At 40.7% G+C, this 17,016-nt stretch overlaps 1 protein-coding gene across 3 annotated transcripts in view; it reads left to right on the top strand.

Annotated features, from left to right (window-relative positions):
- The window catches only part of DCUN1D5 (defective in cullin neddylation 1 domain containing 5), a 47,538-nt gene that overhangs the window by 16,474 nt on the left and 14,048 nt on the right, over window positions 1-17,016 (top strand). The gene's annotated exons all lie outside the window — the stretch shown is intronic.

The following is a 17,016-nucleotide window of genomic DNA, read 5'->3' as shown; positions in this document are numbered from 1 at the left end:
TTTCCAAGTTAGGACATATCAAGTTCCACAGGATCTGCTAGTGACATTTGCACATCTATTACTTGCAGCAGGAACATCCATTTTAGAGCCATAAACATTTGCCCGTTTTTGTCTCAATTGATAATTTAAATGTTTGTTCTAGCACATAAAGGTATATGTTGTTAAATATCATTATACATGTTTATGTAACAGAACGTAAACATTTGTCAGCTGTTTGGGGGGAGAGTGTGGCGCAGTAGTTAAAGCTACAGGCTCTGCACCCTGAGGTTGTGGGTTCAAACCCACGCTGCTCCTTGTGACCCTGGGCAAGTCGCTTAATCCCCCCATTGCCCCAGGTACATTAGCTAGCTTGTGAGCCCGTCGGGACAGACAGGGAAATGCATGTAAAACTGTTCTGAGCTCCCCTGGGAGAACAGTGTAGCAAATTGAATAAATAAATTTTAGATACACAAAAGTTTAATTTTCTTAAGATATTATAGCATCCAATATCCCTTTCCAGTCTTGTATTCAGGGGAGGGAAGGACAGACAGACAGATGGCCACTGGGGAAGCAAGGGCATGACCTTCCTTAATCCCATTAGTAGTGTACTGCTCACTACAAGCAGTTTACTGAAATACAGACATCTAGGGTAAATCCTGGACATAGGTACCAACCTTTAAAAATGATTGGAAGTGCTAAGCACAACGCAAGTTACTCCTTCCTAGGCATAATGAAGGAGCTCGTTCCATTTTAGTGGTGCAGCAGCGTTTTGGGTACAGTTGTATTTCCCTTCTGAAATGGAAAATACATGTTTATTTTTAGGTCTGCCCAGAACATGCCAGGCCACACTTCCTTGCAATGTTCACATTTTTCAGTTTCACATTTATATCCTGACTTTGTAAAATTCGAGATTTAGACATTGTGCAATATAATTGCCTAAATGTTCATTTATGCATGTCTAAAAAATGCATAGCACTTCTAAACTAAGCACCATAACTTAAATAGTACACTAAGGGCTCCTTTTACAATGCCGCACTAGGGCCTTAACGCTTGGAATAGCACGTGCTAAATTGCCGCACGCGCTAGCCGCTACCGCCTCCTTTTGAGCAGGCGCAGGATTTCCGGCTATCGCGCGCGATAAAACTGTTAGCGCGGCTTTGTAAAAGGAGCCCTAAGTTGATTTGGTGTCAAAGTAATGTGATCCATTGGAATATGGTAGTATTATTTCCCTTAATTGTTTGGATTGCTCATAACTTGCTCCATTTTAGAAATATTATGGGATGATTCTAAATGTAACTTTAGGGGCAAGCATCCCCTTGAACAGGGAAGTTGATGTTCTTGTAAGGCGATATAGATAGATAGATATAGATATGTATGTGTATATATGTATGTATATATGTATGTGTGTGTATATATATATATATATATATATATATATATATATATATATATATATATATATATATATATATATAGCAGAGATGTAGATAATAATAATAACAACTTTATTTTTTCTATACCGCCATAATCTTGCGACATCTAGGCGGTTCACAGTGAAGAGAGCTGTACAATCAGCGAATTACAGTGTACAAATAGGGAAAGATGTCACTGAGCAGTCAGTGATTATAGAGTACAGAATAGTAAGAATTATAATATTTGTATGTTGCAATATAATATTAACATGTTACAGTGAAGGGGGCTGGATAGCCAGCGAATTTCAGAATACAGTTGGTGAGGAAGTCACTGAACGTTCAGTGAATACAGGTACAATTAGAGAGAATACGCAGTAGATGGTCCTTGCTTACCAAAATTCAAGGTGCGACAGCTAGTTATTAGAAATAGAATTGATTATTCTCCTTTTACCTGCTGACAGTAGCATTTAGTGATCAAAAATATGGTAGTAGGCTGTTAACACCAAAAAAAAAAAGATAAGCGATACTAAGCAAGGTGTGCTAAATGAGGACCAGATGAATCAAGTTTTAAGAAGACTAGTTGCAAAAAATTTGGATTTTTTGATCATGGCTTGCTTTGGGTTTGTATACAAGTCTGCCATTTCATATCAATGTCACTTAGTATAAATGACTTGCAAATGGAGAATCTAATAGGAACAGATTAATGGAGGGGGGGATTCTATACCTGGATACCTAGTGGGAACCTATTTTGTAAAGGTGCTTAGTATAATCATGAATACAGAGCACCTATAATTTAGACATGAGCACTTAGGGCCTGACTGTATGAATGGTACCTAATTCCTAGGTGCTGCTCAGCGTGGTTGTCAATCAACTGCTAGATGCCATTTACAGAATCACGCCTTGTGACTCTTAAGAGAGCTTAGGTGTTACTAGACATCCTAATTGTAGGCGCCTGGTATAATAGGCCAGGATTTTCCTGGCCTAATTTACCAGCGCCTAACACAGACTGCCTAATGACATATAAGTCTTACCACGCCTAAGGTGGAGGAGTGGCCTAGTGGTTAGAGCAGCTGCCTCAGCACCCTGAGGTGGTGAGTTTGATTCATACTTCAGCTCCTTGTAACTCATGGCAAATCACTTAACACTTCTTTGCCCCATGTAAACCGTAAGGCTAGTCTAAGTTAGGGCACTCGTCTTTGACCTAAGGGCCGCAGCGTGAGCGGACTGCAGGTCACGATGGACCACTAGTCTGACCCAGCAGCGGCAATTGTTATGTTCTTATTATTGTGTATACCACACTAAAAAGTGATATATCAAGTCCCATCCCTCTTTACTCTCTCTCCCTAAACATGCCTACTTTTCAGGTAGACACTGCATGCAATCTTAATCTGTTTCTTAATATTTTAAAAATGTTTTTTTAATGGTGTGGTCAATTACTAAGGGCACCTAACGTAGGCACTGTTTATATAATTTTTCCCTTAATGCCTTCCTAGAGCTGGTACAGGGACCAAGCTCACGGGGACGGGGCAGGGACGGGGTCCGAGCTCACGGGGATGGGGCGGGAACAGTGATAAATTTTTCCCCCGTGTCATTCTCTATCCCAAGGTCCATGATGTCTATTTTTCTTTAGCAAATCGTCCTTCTCCTGATTCCTTCTCCTTCCTTCTCAAGGGCCCCTGTAGGTTTGGATGTCCTTTTCTCCCCACCCAGTTCCAAACCTTCCCCCCCCCTCTGTAAAAATGTAAAGAGTTTGCCGGCTTGACAGCGATTCACTAGTGCTGCCTGCGGCCTCCTTGATGCTGTTCCTTTGCCATTGTTTGCCCCTTCTGACACAACTTTCTGTTTCCACTTGGATGGGTTGCAACAAAGGAACAGTGCCGAGGAGGACAAGATCGTGGAGGAAAAATCCATAAACATTTATTAGTTGGGTAGACTTGAGAGAGCAATTGCTTATCCCTGGAAATTGAAATGAGAGAGCGATTTATTTTGTGAGATCTGTTGTTTATGTACCTGTGGCCCAGACTGGTTTTTCCTTATGTTATGTTCTTAATTATATTAGGGATTTCTATTCCGCCTATACCTTGCAGTTCAAGGCAGATTACAAAAGAGCTGACTGGACATTTCCAGTGAAGATACAACGTTTTTGGGGTTTTTTGGGTTACAAAAGAGGAGAGATAGCTGGATAAATTCCGGAAGAACTTGCAAATTGGATAGTAAATTGACTGTACATTACTGTGTGATATAACAAATAGATTACAATTAGAGTACAAATAAGATTACATTACATTTCAGGGATCTGTATACTTGGTTGGTGTTTTGGGGAGGAAGAGATTATCTAAGTGGAGGTTTTGGGGGAGAATTTATCTGGGAGGAGGGGGAAGGGGGGTTAAGATATCTGGATGAATTTTTTTAAAAGCAGGGTTTTGATTTCTTTTCGGAATGTTTTGAGGTCGCCCGTTGACGTTAATGAGGTTAATGTGGATGTAGGCTGTTTTGCCCTAAGGCATTCTCTCTGGAAGTGTTTTTTTTTTTTACATCAGCAGTATTCTGTCTTTTCTGTTAAAGTACCATTATGTATTTGTTGTTCCTGTAGTATTTGACTCTTCCCTGTAGCAAGGATGCATGCACATTTATTTTTACCCATATCTAAACCCTGCAGCTTTCCTATGACACACATAACCATGCCTTTTGTGCGAGAACCCTCCTGATAAGTTACCTCCCTATGCATCTTCTCACCTTTATGGTTTGAGACTAGCTCATAGCCTGTTTCTTCCCATTGTTCCTCTCTCCCCTTCCACCACAATGGCTTCTGCACTCTTTCTGTTCCTAATACTGTCTTTCCCCAACCTCTTTCTTCAATGCAAACCACTGAACTCCTCAATATCACTCACTTTTTGAACCTATTACCTTGCCCTCCCTTTTGTTTACAACCCTCTTCTCAGCCCTAAAACTTCAACATTTTCTCCCTCTCATTCAGCCATCCCCATGCTCCCTGCAAGTATTTCATCTGCGATGCAGCAGGCCTCTCTTGCTTCCCCCTCACCCATATCTTCTTGCTCTTTCTTTTGCTTTCTGCTGGGGATACCAACACTGTTCCTCCCAACCAACTCCCACCCTATTCATGCAGATCACCCGCAGTATCACCAATCCTATTTCTATCCTCCTCTTCCCTGCCCGCTGTATCCCCAACAAGCTTGACTATATCCATGGCCTCGTCATCTACTCACATTAACTGAGACCTGGATCTGCCCTAATGATGCTTTCAGCTGCTGCCCTGTGTCATGGAGGCTACCTTTTCTCCCATACGCCCTGCCCAATTGGTTGTGGAGGTGATGTTGAGCTGCTACTCTTATCCTCTCGTAGATTTTAATACCTTCTCCCACTTCAATCTCACCACTTTTCTTCCTTCAAAGTCCTCTTCATCCATTTGCTCCCCTACCCCTCCATGTAACTGTCATTTACTGACTCCCTGATAAGTCCCTATCTTCATTCCTCAATGATTTCGACTCCTGGCTTTCCCTCGTTCTTGAACATTCATCTCCATCCTTCCCTCATCTTTGGTGATTTCAACATTCATGCCAACAAATCCCTCTGACTCTTATGCTTTTAGGCTTTTAGCTATAACATCTTATTTGATCTTCAGCTGTGCTCCACCTCTACTTCCCACTGGAATGACCATTGCCTTGATCTTGTCTTCTTCTCCAAGTTTATTTAAAAATTTGTTATACCGCCTAAACAAAGTTTCTAAGTGGTGTACAATTAAAAAATTGATTCTAAATTCTAGAACTTTGCAGTGCACAAAGATGGCTGGGTAGAGGATTAGCTCTGTTGTGACAGGCAAATTTTATTAAGATTTTGGCAGTTAAAATTAAAGAAAAGTGAAGGAAAAGAGAGAATTGAAGTAAGAAATGGCTTCGGGTAAAACTAGTAAAAGTAATCCGGTGAATTCAGGAGCAGGAAGTAAAAAAATAACAAAAATTGATTCGGTATCCCCGACAGCGGTCCCGTTGCCTCAGGAAGAAATTGATAACAGTGATTTGATGAATGAACTTCAGAAAATTAAAGAAATAGTAAGTGATAACGCTAAAAATATAAAAGATGTGAAGAAGGAAATAGAGAGTCTGACAAATAGAATGCAGGCAGTTGACTTCAAAATTGAGCAGTTAGAAAAGCATGCTGAGAAATCTGAGGCAGAGATGCTGGTGTGTAAAAAAGATCACAGAGAAATAGAGGCGTTGAAAAAGGATTTTGAAGACTTATCAAATCGTGAAAGAAGGAATAATTTGCGTCTGATTGGGATACCTGAGGGGATTGAGCAGAATGATCCTATTCAATTTGTGACTAATTTTATCCCAAAGATCTTGCCATTTAAAAGTTCTTTTCCTTTGGAGATAGAAAGAGCACATCGGATACCGATGAAAAGATCAAATAGTCAGAAGGGTCCCCGTCCACTAATCTTTAAGCTGCTAAGACATCAGCAAGTGGTAGAGATTATAAAGCTGGCTAAAACAAATAAGGATCTTAAATGCCAGGATTCTAAGATCTTTATAGTACCTGACTTTGCAAAAGCTACTGCCTACAGAAGAAAACAGCTTTTGGATTTAAGACCTAAACTGAGAGCAATGGGAGCAAGATATGGATTGATATACCCTGCTATTATGAGGGTAACTTATGAGAATAAAACTTATAATTTTGAAGAAGCAGGCAAATTACAGGAATTTCTAGATCAATATAATTTGCCTATGGTTTCATGAAAGTATTTAGAAAATGTAATAAATAATATACTTAGATTATTTTTGGTTTATATTTTTGAGTGAAAATTGAAAGATATTTTATAAAGAAGGAAAAAGTGGAAAAAAAAATAGAAAAGGAGAAAAATATTTTCTAGAAAATTGTTGCAGTTAGATTTAAGGGGGAATCAACATTTCAAACAAGATTTAAAGAATAGAAATGAAAATTTTAAAGAGACAATAAGAAAAGAAGATTTTGACAAGGTAAGAAGAGGGATGGAGCATATAGGAAGTGAAAAAAATATGAGGAACAATTATAAGATTTGGATGGTTTCTTAATGTGAGTTTATAATTTGCATTTGAGCGTGACTGAGATAATAATACGAGGACACATAAATGCTGCATTGGAGAAATGTGGGAACTTAGAATATAATAAGATGAAAAATACAAAAGACTATTGATGTAAAGAGAAGAAGATGTGAAGATAGACTGATGGAAATGACTTGAGCATTATTTAGATTTACAATTTGCATCTGAAATTGACTGAGATATAAGGATGATGTTGCAAAAATACTTTATTGGAGAAAGATGAAATAGCAATCTGCAAGAAGATGGAATAAGAGACTGAAACAGCAGGATGAAGATGTACAAGTGTTACAGTTGTGCAGAATGGAGAATAGACTGTAATAGATTGAAGATACAATGAAAATTAATGAGAGTTTTAAAAAATATGAGGTCTGCTTGGTTGAAATGTTTGATCCTTCTTTTGATGTAAGGATAAAAAAAAATGAATATTATAGGATGGAGTGATGTATGTTCCATTGAAGTTGTGAGAAACTTAGGTTATACAAAAAAATAAAATAAAATAATAATATTAATCTTGGGGGGTATATATTGTAAGAAATGGTTTCCGAAATATTGGGTATATACTTTTATAAATATATTAGAGGTATAGGATGGAAGAATGTTTGGAAATTTGAATGAGAGGGGAAGTATATAATAAAGAATTATAGTAAATATGGGTATTTAGGGTATTGAAGAATGGATTGACTGCAGGAGAATTTAGTGTTGGTTGTTTGAAAGATTAGAGAAAGAAAAATGAGTATGTTATTGCCTGTGGGGAGTTTATTTTTGCTCAGTAATATGTGCGTTTCGAAGTTTGCATTTGTGTTAGGGGAGGGGAGGGTGGGGGATGGGAATAGGGGGGTATGGGGAAAGAGGGGAGGGGGGGAGACTCATATATTGGTTTAAGGAAAAAGAAAAAATGTATATTTTATGTTTGAGTGGATTATATATGTATTTTATATTTTATTTGTAAAATGGGTTTTAAAATTTTTTCTTTGAATGTAAATGGCCTTAATCACCCTATAAAAAGGAAAAAGGTATTGGAATATATTAAACAACAAAATATAGATATATGTTTCTTGCAAGAGACACATTTGTCTGGAACAGAGTCTATGAAGCTGACAGATAAGTGGATAAAACAATGTTTATTTGCACCAGCGGTAAAAAAGAAGGCAGGAGTTGCAATATTGATTAATAAAAAATGTCCAGCAACATTTAATATGGTTAAGGCAGATCCTCAAGGAAGGTGGTTACTTGTTGACATGAGCATGGGCAGTAATACAATGGCGTTACTAAATATATATGCACCTAATTCGAATCAAAGTGAATTCTTTAAATCTCTACAACAATTAGTTTTACCACTGGCTACTACTAATTTAGTGGTGGCTGGGGATTTCAATGCTTTTATAGATCCAATAATGGATAAAAAGCCTAGTAGAATAATGAAATCAATGGGATTAGATAATTTGGTACAAGTATGTAATTTAAAAGATATATGGCGTATTCTTCATTTTAATGATCGGGAATTTACATTTTGTTCACATGTTCATCAATCGTTCTCAAGAATTGATTATATTTTTGTTTCAGATCAGATGGTACAGCAAGTTATAAAAGCTGACATAGAACCAATAGTAATATCTGATCATGGTGGTATATGGATAGAAGTTAATTTAGTAGATCCAGATAATTCCAAACCTGTATGGAGGTTTGATAATACATTGCTTGCTGATTCTAAATTTTGCACAGAATTTCAAAATAAAATAAATGAATATTTTAGACTTAATGATTTAGAGGAAATTTCGATTGGAATTTTATGGGATGCTTTCAAAGCAACTATGAGAGGACAAATTATATCATATTCTGCATATAAAAAGAAACTGTTAAGAAAACAATATGTGAATTTGGAAAAAGAAATTAAGAATTTGGAATTAAAATTGGTTAATAAATGGGAACAGGAGATATTTCAAATATTGTTAAAAAAATGTGAATATAATGAAATTTCCTCTGGGTTAGTAAGGAAAGATATTTTTGCTCAGCAGGTGGTGTATTATGGTAGTGCAAATAAGGCTGGAAGATTATTGGCAAATTATTTAAAAGCAAAGAAAAGGAAGGAGAAAATAAGCATAATTAAAGATGAGTTAGGAAATTCTCATTCTCAAATTGAAAATATATTAAAACAATTTTTAAAATATTATAAGTCATTGTATTCTTCGGAGTCTTATTTAAATAAAGAGAAAGATGGGATGGATTTTTTGAGTTTAGTTGAAGGTCCTAAGGTTCCTGATCATATAAAAAAGAAGTTTAGATAAACCTATATCATTAAAAGAGTTACAAATGGCATTGAAATCCCTTAGAGTTGGGACCGCTCCAGGTGGAGATGGATTTACAGTATTTTATAAAGAATTTCAAATTTCCCTATTACCGTATTTATTAAAATTATATCAGGATCAACTGAATAAAGGTTGTATAGCAGGCACTATGGCAGAATCTTTAACTATTGTTTTGCCAAAGCCAAATAAAGATCCAACATTGGTTTCAAACTACAGGCCTATATCTTTAATAAATGTAGATGGTAAATTATTAGCTAAGATTTTAGCATTAAGATTGGCTAAAGTTCTTCCGCATATAATAGGAATGAATCAAACTGGATTTGTTGCTCAAAGACACTCTTCTAATAATACTAGACTGGCATTTCAGATGTATTATTTAACAAAACAAATTAATGATCCGGCTTTTTCGGTTTCACTAGATGCTGAGAAGGCTTTTGATCGTGTAGAATGGAGTTTCATGTATCAAGCTATGGAATGGTTTGGTATTGGATCCGGATTTATACAAATAATACAAGCATTGCACAGCTCCCCAACTGCTCGCTTATATATAAATAATAATTTTTCGAATACTTTTAAGTTGCAGAGGGAAGTTAGACAAGGTTGTCCATTATCTCCTTTGCTCTTTGATATAGTTCTTGAACCCTTATTATTAGCTATTTGACAGGCAAAGGACATACAGGGTATTCCATGTGCTGGAGTGGAATATAAAGTATCTGCTTATGCAGATGACATCTTGCTTCATTTGAGGAATCCGGAAACAACAATCCCATGTCTACTGAAGGTCATAGATACATTTGAAAAATTCTCAGGATACAAAATAAATTGGACTAAATCAGAGATTTTACCTTTAAATGTGCATTGTACAAAAGGTATACTTGATACTTTCCCTTTTATATGGAAAGAGGATGGAATAAAATACTTAGGTATTTGGCTGAATAAAACACTTGAAGAGACAATAAGAATAAATGAAAAATTTTTATTACAAAAAGTTACAGAATTGTGTGAGCAATGGAATCCTTTACATTTGTCCTGGTGGGGAAGAGTACAAACTGTTAAAATGATGATTTTGCCTGTGGTTTGCTATCAATTGGGAATGATACCAGTGTTTTTTCAGGGGTCTTTCTATAAAAAATTAAATAGTATTCTGGTTAAATTTTTATCCCAGGACAAGCAGGCAGCATATTCTTGACTGATGGGTGACGGCACCGACGGAGCCCCGGTACGGACAATTTTAGAGTGATTGCACTCTAAGAACTTTAGAAAGTTCTAGCTAGGCCGCACCGCGCGTGCGCGAGTGCCTTCCCGCCCGACAGAGGCGCGCGGTCCCCAGTTTTCTTAATTCCGCGGAGCTAAGAAGACGCGTGTTTCCAACGGCTGTTGGAAGTTTTTTTCTAAACTGTTCACTTGCCTTCCCGCTCGCGCGTATTTTTCTCTTCATTTTATTTCTTTCTTGTTTTTTTAACATTTGTGAAAAAAAAAAAAAAATTGTTTTATTTTTTTCTTTTTTTATTGACTACCCCGGCGGGGCCTGTTGGCACCATCGAAGCCTCTGGCTTCGATTTTGCTACAGCGGTTTTTCCCTTCATGCCCCCGTCACCGGGTTTCAAAAAGTGTCAGCGGTGTGCGCGCCCTATATCCCTCTCCGACCCGCACAAGTGGTGCCTTCAGTGTCTGGGTCCGGACCATAGGGCTGACACCTGCACCCGCTGTAGTTCTTTACAAAAAAGAACTTTAAAAAACCGACAGATTCAGCAACGAATTCTGTTCGGCACCGACATGGAAGTTGCACCAGTATCGACATCGGCAACTTCCTCCAAATCGACACCGACTGTCTCGGCACCGACAGATACATCTCCGACGTCGATCCCTGTAGGTAAGCCGGCTAAGAAGCCTTCCCCTACTGTCCTAGGGCCACCAGTCGAGCATGCAGTGAGCCAAGTCCTGCAGACTGAGCGCCGGCCCCGTAAACGCTCCGCTCCCATTGAAGTCACTGCCTCGTCATCGGCATCGACTTCACCCGAGCGTCGAGCGGCACCGAAGGTACCGAGCAAGAAAAGACCGGTACCGGTGCAATCGGGACCTACGTTGGATGAGCGCATTGCCTCTATCCTCCAGGCCCAACTTAAGCAGCAACTACAACAATTGCTCCCGGCTCTGTTGACACCGAATCCTCCAGTGTCGGTACCCAATGAGCCTTCGGTGCCGACCGTCGATCAACCCCTTTTATTGACATCGACTTTGTCGGCACCGCACAAATCCATGTCCATGCCTATTCTATCAGCGGAACCGAAACGACGTTCTGCTCCGGACACTTCTGAACCGGTACCGTTCTCTGAACCCCGTACCGTTCTACACTCCCCTGGTACCGTCTCCAACCGTTCGGGGAAATCGGTACGCAAGACTAAACATGTTGGCACCTCGACTCCACTTTCTCAGGGCCGTCTCCAATCGGTACGGGACCCTGACTTGTGGGATGACTCGGATGATCACCTCGGTACCGAGGAAGATTATTCATCTGAAGAGGAGGATCTATCGGTGCAAGACCCTGCTACTAAGCCAGAGCACTCCTCATTTACCAAATTTTTAAGGGAAATGTCAGACACCCTTTCAATTCCTTTGGAGTCTGATTCTAAAAAGTCCAAGGCATTCTTAGATGCCTTGGACTTTGATCATCCTCCTAAGGAGTTCTTAAAGTTGCCCCTCCATGATATCTTGAGGGAAACTTTCTATAAGAACTTGGAAACTCCCTTAACCATCCCGGGAGCCCCAAGAAAATTGGAATCTCTTTATAAAGTCATTCCAATCCCAGGATTCGACAAGCAACAACTTCCCCATGAATCCTTGTTGGTGGAATCAACCCTGAAGAAGTCTGTAGGTGCCAGTGTTTACGCCTCTGTCCCTCCTGGCAGAGAGGGAAAGGCCATGGATAAATTTGGAAAGCGCCTTTACCAAAACGCCATGCTGGCCAACCGTTCAGGTAATTACGCATTCCACTTCTCGTTTTACCTGAATCATCTCATTCAACAGGTGACCTCTTTTCAGAAGTACATTCCGGACCGTAAACTTCCTGCTTTTCAGCAATGTACTTCTAGTCTTTTGCAACTCAGGAAGTTTATGGTCCGTTCCATTTATGATACTTTTGAACTGACGTCACGGGCCACTGCTATTTCTGTAGCAATGAGAAGGTTGGCATGGCTACGGGTCTCAGAACTGGATGTAAACCATCAGGACCGACTGGCCAATGCGCCTTGCCTGGGGGATGAGCTGTTTGGGGAGTCCATGGATACCGCCACACAAAAGCTCTCCGCGCATGAGACTAGGTGGGACACCTTGTTGAAAAACAAGAAGAAACCTCCTCCTCCTCGTCCATTCAGGCAACAACCTTCTTATCAAAGAAGGTTTTCTGCTCGCCCGGCTCAGACTCATCCTCCTCAACCTCGCAGGCAGCGTCAACAGCAGCAACAGGCTCGTCAACAACAACAGCCTGCTGTAAAACCGGCTGTTCAACCTAAGTCTACACAGCCCTTTTGACTCTCTTCTCGAGAACATTGCCAGTCTTCCTCCCTCATGCCTTCTACCTCAGCCCATAGGAGGTCGACTACAGGTTTTTCTGTCTCGATGGGAAGCAATTACCTCCGACCAATGGGTACTTGCTATCATCGCTCACGGATATGCCCTGAACTTTCAGACTCCTCCACCGTTAAGTCTACCAAAAGAGTCTGCTTCCAACAAGGCTCAGTCCCTCCTTCTCGGTCAGGAGGTTCAATCCCTCCTCCTTCTCAATGCCATCGAACCAGTTCCTCTAGACCAGCAAGGCCTGGGATTTTATTCCCGGTACTTTCTTGTACCCAAAAAAACCGGAGATCTCAGACCAATATTAGATCTCAGAGATCTCAACAAATGTCTGGTCAAGGAGAAGTTCAAGATGTTATCTCTTGCCACCCTATACCCTCTTCTCTCTCAGGAAGACTGGCTATGTTCCCTCGATCTCAAGGAGGCGTATACTCACATTCCAATTCATCTGATGTCCAGACAATACCTTCGCTTTCTTGTCAACCAACATCATTACCAATACAAGGTGCTACCCTTCGGCTTAGCCTCCTCTCCCAGGGTATTCACCAAATGTCTGATTGTGGTCGCAGCTTATCTCCGCTCCCACAATTTTCAAGTCTTCCCTTATCTGGACGACTGGCTCATCAAGGCTCCTTCTCCTCAGTCCGTTCACATAGCCACCAATCAGACCATTTCCTTCCTTCGACTGTTGGGGTTCGAGATCAATCTACCCAAGTCACACCTCATTCCAACTCAGCGACTTCAATTCATTGGAGCCATTCTGGATACTGTTCAGATGAGGGCGTTTCTTCCTCCAAACCGCCTTCACACCATCCTTCATCTCTGTCAGCAGGTGTTCCAGAAAACTTCCATCTCTGCAAATCAAATGATGGTACTTTTGGGGCACATGGCATCCACAGTGCATGTCACCCCCTTCGCACGTCTCCACCTGCGTACTCCTCAATGGACCCTAGCGACTCAGTGGTCACAAGCGACGGATCCTTGTTCACAACACATATCTGTGACCTCGTCTCTTCGACAGTCGCTTCTTTGGTGGTTGAACTCATCAAATCTATCCAGAGGTCTACTGTTCCATCTACCTCCTCATCAACTAGTCATCACCACGGATTCCTCCCCCTATGCATGGGGAGCTCACTTGAACGAGTTCCAAACTCAGGGGTTTTGGACCACCCAGGAAAAGAAGCACCACATCAATTTCCTGGAACTCAGAGCGATATTTTACGCCCTCAAAGCTTTTCAACATCTCCTCTTTCCTCAGGTTCTTCTCATTTGCACAGACAACCAAGTTGCAATGTATTACCTCAACAAACAAGAAGGGACGGGATCCCGTCCTTTATGTCAGGAAGCTCAAAGGATTTGGACATGGGCGACTGCTCGTCACCTATTCCTGAAAGCAGTCTACATCCAAGGGGAACAGAATTGCTTAGCAGACAATCTCAGCAGAATTCTTCAACCTCACGAATGGACTCTCGACCCCTCGACTCTCCAGTTCATTTTCTCTCAATGGGGCACTCCTCAGGTGGATCTTTTTGCAGCTCCCCACAACCATCAACTGCCTCTGTTTTGCTCCAGACTTTACTCTCCTCACCGTCTGGAACCCGATGCATTTCTTCTGGATTGGACCAATCTCTTCCTTTATGCATTCCCTCCTCTTCCGCTCATGCTGCGCACCTTATTCAAGCTCAAGAGGGAACAAGCCACCATGATCCTCATCGCTCCACGGTGGCCCAGACAGCATTGGTTTTCCCTTCTACTTCAACTCAGTTCCAGGGAACCCATACCTCTTCCTCTGTTTCCTTCACTACTTACACAGAATCAGCAAACGCTTCTTCATCCCAACTTACAGTCTCTGCACCTGACAGCTTGGTATCTCTCGGGCTGACTTCACCTCATGCTCTCCTTTCTCAGCCTGTCCGTTCTATTATTGATGCCTCCAGGAAACCGTCTACTCTTCAATGTTACCAGCAGAAGTGGTCTCGGTTTTCTTCCTGGTGCCTGTTACATCACCATAATCCCATATCTACAGCAGTGGGATTGGTGTTGGACTATCTTTTGTCCTTATCTGACTCTGGTCTTAAATCCTCTTCGATAAGGGTCCATCTTAGTGCCATTGCAGCTTTTCATGAGCCGATCCATGGAAAACCCCTCTCAGCTCATCCCTTAGTCTCAAGGTTCATGAAAGGCCTTTTCAATGTAAAACCACCTCTTAAGGCCCCTCCTGTTGTATGGGATCTTAATGTGGTTCTTTCTGCGTTAATGAAGCCTCCTTTCGAGCCTCTGGCCACAACGCATTTTAAATTTCTAACTTGGAAAGTGGTCTTTCTCATAGCTCTCACTTCTGCCAGGAGGGTCAGTGAGCTCCATGCACTGGTGGCTGATCCACCTTTCACTGTTTTTCACCATGATAAGGTTGTCCTTCGTACACATCCAAAATTCCTTCCTAAGGTTGTGTCTGAGTTTCACCTTAATCAATCCATCGTTCTTCCTGTTTTTTTCCCAAAGCCTCATTCTAATCCAGGTGAACAGGCTTTGCATACCTTGGATTGTAAACGTGCTCTGGCTTACTATCTTGATCGCACCAAACCTCACAGATCATCTCCTCAACTGTTTTTGTCCTTTGATCCTAACAAGTTGGGTCACCCTGTATCTAAACGCACTCTATCCAATTGGCTTGCTGCTTGCGTTTCTTTTTGTTATGCTCAGTCGGGCCTGACACTGGAGGGTTCTGTCACGGGCCACAAAATTAGAGCTATGGCAGCGTCTGTAGCTTTCCTCCGTTCCACTCCTATTGAGGAAATCTGCAAAGCTGCTACTTGGTCCTCAGTTCATACTTTCACATCTCACTATTGTCTGGATGCATTCTCCAGGTGGGATGGACACTTCGGCCAATCTGTTTTACAAAATTTATTCTCCTAATGGCCAACCTTCCCTCCATCCCTCTTTTTGTTAGCTTGGAGGTCACCCATCAGTCAAGAATATGCTGCCTGCTTGTCCTGGGATAAAGCACAGTTACTTACCGTAACAGGTGTTATCCAGGGACAGCAGGCAGATATTCTTGCGTCTCTCCCACCTCCCCGGGTTGGCTTCTTAGCTGGCTTATCCTAACTGGGGACCGCACGCCTCTGTCGGGCGGGAAGGCACTCGCGCACGCGCGGTGCGGCCTAGCTAGAACTTTCTAAAGTTCTTAGAGTGCAATCACTCTAAAATTGTCCGTACCGGGGCTCCGTCGGTGCCGTCACCCATCAGTCAAGAATATCTGCCTGCTGTCCCTGGATAACACCTGTTACGGTAAGTAACTGTGCTATTTGGCTGGGTAAAATTGCAAGAGTGGCTTTAGTGTCTTTGCAAAGACCAATTAAGGAGGGTGGGGTAAATTTTCCCAATTTTTATAGGTATCATCAGGCCTATATCATGCGCCAAGGTATGTATTGGGTCCTCCCAGAGCTTTTGGAACAATTACCAGAGTGGTTAAGGGTGGAGAGATCACTTATCTTTCCACTTAGGCTTGATCTTTTGCTTGGTATAAAGGTGCCTAGAATATGTAAGGACAATAGAGTATTAATGGATACTTGGAAAACATTAAGGTTTGTAGACAAATTAACTACGGATTCTATTTTAAAATCGAAACAACAGACTATTTGGGTAAACTCCAAGATACAAATAGGCGGGTTTAAGGTTGTCTGGAAAGATTGGATTAAAGCAGGTATAAGATCATTAACGGAAGTAATTGATAATGGTAAGATGCTTGAATTTTCACAATTGCAACATAAATATGGTCTGAATAAAAAACAAAGTTATAAGTGGTTGCAATTGAAGCAGGCTATTCAGGTGGGGTTCCCTGAATGGAAATCTTTAAATGATCATTACAGCTTAGAATTCTTATGTTTCAAGGCAGATTTTCTGGGTCACCAGGCCGCAAAGTGGTATAAAATTATATCTAATTATTTGAATAAGAAGCCTAAAAATGGATTAAGAGATATTTGGAGCATTGAGATTCAGCATCAGATTAATGCATCTCAATGGCCACGTATTTGGTCTTGGAGAATTAAAGGTACAATGTCAGCATCTGTTAGGCAAACATGGTTCTTTTTGTTGCATAGAGCATTCTGGACCCCTACTAGATTACAAAAATTAGATTGCTCTAAGTCTAATAGATGCTGGCATTGTAAAATTGAAGTTGGAACTCTAGACCATCTTTTATTTTATTGTCCATGTATTCAGGCATTTTGGATATCAATATGGGATCAAGTTAATATGTTGATGGAGAGTCATGTGGCTTTATGTAATGTAATTTGTAATGTAATTTATTTCTTATATACCTCTACATCCGTTAGGTTCTAAGCGGTTTACAGAAAATATACATTAAGATTAGAAATAATAGTTATCCTATGACACAGTGATTTTTGGAATGTGTATGAGGGCCAAATCCCAAATATCTGCAGCAAACAATAAATTATTGTTGATTCTTACGGGAGTGGGAATTCAACAGATAACAACTAATTGGAAAGACTGTTCTAGATTGAATTGTAATTTTTGGTGGAACTCAGTTTGTCATATGTATAAGATGGAAAGATTTTTTGCGATACAGAGGGGGTATTTTAAAAGATTTCAAGAGGTGTGGAGGCCATTAATTGAATATTATAACGA

Source organism: Geotrypetes seraphini, chromosome 6 (genome assembly GCF_902459505.1).
Source record: "Geotrypetes seraphini chromosome 6, aGeoSer1.1, whole genome shotgun sequence".
Taxonomy (NCBI): Eukaryota; Metazoa; Chordata; class Amphibia; order Gymnophiona; family Dermophiidae; genus Geotrypetes; species Geotrypetes seraphini.
This window is presented reverse-complemented; position numbering and strand designations above follow the sequence as displayed.